Raw genomic sequence first — 3,108 nt, forward strand, 5'->3', positions numbered from 1 at the left:
TAATTTTAAGAATGTGGATGTGGCATAGATTCATTCTGACTCCTGTGGAGGCTGAAGAAATTCTCAGAGCACAGAAAAGGCAAGACAGGGGGCACTGGAGCAGAGGCAAGACAGGAAAAGCCAGAACTGAGCACATGACCACGTAGATTTATTTCTATTGGGCTTCAGCTAGCTTCAAATGTGAGCCAATTGCTTAAAGAGGAAAAATTCAAAGTAGCTATCAGAGCTAATTTATTACTTGTGCTACTTACGATACATAATTATCTTAACTGTTTATTCTTTTTTTTTTTTTTTCTGAGAGAGAGAGACGGCATGAGCAAAGGGAGGGTCAGAGAGAGAGGGAGACGCAGAATCTGAAACAGGCTCCAGGCTCTGAGCTAGCTGTCAGCACAGAGCCCGATGCGGGGCTAGAACCCATGAACCGTGAGATCATGACCTGAGCCGAAGTCGGACTTTTAACCAACTGAGCCATCCAGGCACCCCTCTAACTGTTTATTCTTAAGGAAACTGTATGAGCAGAATAATTCTCAGCTTACCTTTCTTGTATGTTTATGAACCCTAAATGAAAAGGACTCCACCTGAAATGCAAATTAAAGTTACAATGAGCTACTCCTATCCATCTGAGTATCTAATTATAGAGAGAGCCACTATACCAAATTCTATACCAAGTGAGGATATGGAGCAAACTGAACTCTCTTCATTACTGGTAGGGATATAAAATGAAACAACCACTTTGGAAAACATTTGGAAGTTTTCTCAAAAATTAAACATCCACCTGGGCGGCTCAGTTGGTTGAGCGCCCAACTTTTGATTTCAGCTCCAGTCACAGTCCCAGGGTCATGGGATCAAGCCCCAAGTCAGTCTCCACAATGAACATGGAATTAACCATCCAACTTTGGCTCAGGTCATGATCTCATAGTTTGTGAGTTCGAGCCCCACATCAAGCTCAGAGCCTGGAGCTCTTCAAATTCTTCCCTCTCTGCCCTTCCCCACTCATGCTCTCACTCTCTCCTTCAAAAACAAATAAACATTAAAAAATTTTTAATAAAATAAAAAATGAATTAAACATATACCTACTGTATGATCCAGCCATTCCACTCCCAGGTATCTACACTGGAGAAATGAAAGCACAGATCCAGACAAATACTTGTACAGAAATATGCAAAGCACCTTTATTTGTGATAGCTAAAAACTGGAAGCAACCAGATGTCTATCAACAAATGAAAGAATACTTCTCTGCAATGAAAGGGATGAACTACTGATTCATACACAGGCATAAATGAATCTCAAAATAATAATCCTGAGTGAAATACGTCAGACAGAAAAAGAGTATATACCATATAATTTCATTTATATAAAATTTTAGAAAATTCAAGCTTCTCTATAGTGAGAGAAAGCAGACCTATGATTGTCCAGGTGCAGGAGTCAGGGGAGGAAAAAATCACAAAAGTCCATAAAAATTTGGAAGGTAATGGATATGTTCATTATCTTGACAGTGGTGATGGTATCACAAGTATATCCATATGTCAAAACTTATTAAACTGTAGCTGGCCCAAGCCAGCCCCGGATCATGCCCCAACTCAGTGCAGGATACCCCTGAATCCCACCAGAGCTCTGTGCCCCATGTCTCCCGCCTCCCCAGGGCTGCTGGCAAAGGACCCCCGTGCACCATGTGGGAGGATGGCAAGATCCGCGATGCCATGGTGAAATTAAATGCTCAGCATTTAAACAACTCCTAGGGCTCCCCAGTTCCAGCCATATACTTCCCATGACTGATAGTTCCATTTTGTGGGCACATTACAGGTGGCATGAGACCAGGCAAGAAGGAGTTGGTGGTGGGCATTATAGACCTCAACCCGGAGAGCTTTGCCATCGACTTGACCTGTGGTGACTCCAAACACTCTTCTGTCCATGTGGCAACTGAACTCAAAGCTGGGTTTGCAGACTGGCAACTACTCAGAAATTCTTTGGTATTTGGGGAAAGAGGTGAAGGATAGTCTGCGATACCATACTTCCCATTCATCCCGGACCAGCTATTCAAGGTGGAAATTCTTTGTTCATAGCAGCACTCTCCACAATAGCTAAAACATGGAAAGAGCCTAAGTGTCCATCAACAGATGAATGGATCAAGAAGATGTGGTTTATCTATACCATGGAATACTACATGGCAATGAGAAACAATGAAATCTGGCCATGTGTAGCAACATGGATGGACCTTGAGGGTGTTATGCTGAGCGAAATAAGTCAGGCAGAGAAGGACAAATATCATATGTTTGCACGTATAGGAGGATTAGGAGGAACTTGACGGAGGAACAAGGGGGAGAAGGGGGGAAATGGTGGGGGAAAGGGAGAGAGGCAAACCATGAGAGACTCTTGAATGCTGACAAAAACTGAGGACTGATGGATGTGGGGGGGAGGGGGGATGGGCATGGAGGAGGACACTTGTGGGGATGAGCACTGGGTGTTATGTGGAAACTAATGTGACAATAAACTATTTGTAAAAAAAAAAAAAAGGTGGAAATTCTTTGTGAGCACCCACGTTTCAGAGTATTTATGGATGGACACCATTTTTTTTTTTATTTTTACTGCCACATTCAAATGCTATCTGCAGTTGATACCACAAAGATACACGCAGACCTCCAGGTCACTAAGCTTGGCTAATATTGTTTAAACCACCTCTATTTCAAACAGGATCAGGTGCCAAACTTTCTTCCAGACAAGTGTCCTAGCAAGATCTGGAGACTTCAAAAAAAAACAAAAACAAAAAGCTCATTTCTACTGTCTCTACTTTCTGGGCAATTTAAACCCAAAATGACAACTTTAAACTGTGACTTGCCCTTAGGAAGCTGTCAGAAAAAAGACACTGAGCCATTATTTCCAAACAGAACAAAGTAATACAATTACGCTGGATTTTATTCAGACTAAACTGACAAAAAAAAAATGTATCAAATTGTGCACTTTAAATATGAAGTTTATTGACTATTACACCTCAATAAAGCTGTTTATTAAAAAAAAGAACCCCAGGAAGGAAAATGGGTGAAAGGGTTGTATGTCCAAGTATAAAATAAATAAATCATGGTGATGAGATGTACAACATGGTGACTATAG

At 41.4% G+C, this 3,108-nt stretch overlaps 1 pseudogene; it reads left to right on the forward strand.

Annotated features, from left to right (window-relative positions):
* The first annotated feature begins 1,670 nt into the window (after positions 1-1,670).
* Positions 1,671-2,661, forward strand: LOC120238105 (annotated as a pseudogene).
* The last annotated feature ends 447 nt before the right edge of the window (positions 2,662-3,108 follow it).

Source organism: Hyaena hyaena, unplaced genomic scaffold (genome assembly GCF_003009895.1).
Source record: "Hyaena hyaena isolate Hyena2069 unplaced genomic scaffold, ASM300989v1 scaffold_199, whole genome shotgun sequence".
Classification (NCBI taxonomy): domain Eukaryota; kingdom Metazoa; phylum Chordata; class Mammalia; order Carnivora; family Hyaenidae; genus Hyaena; species Hyaena hyaena.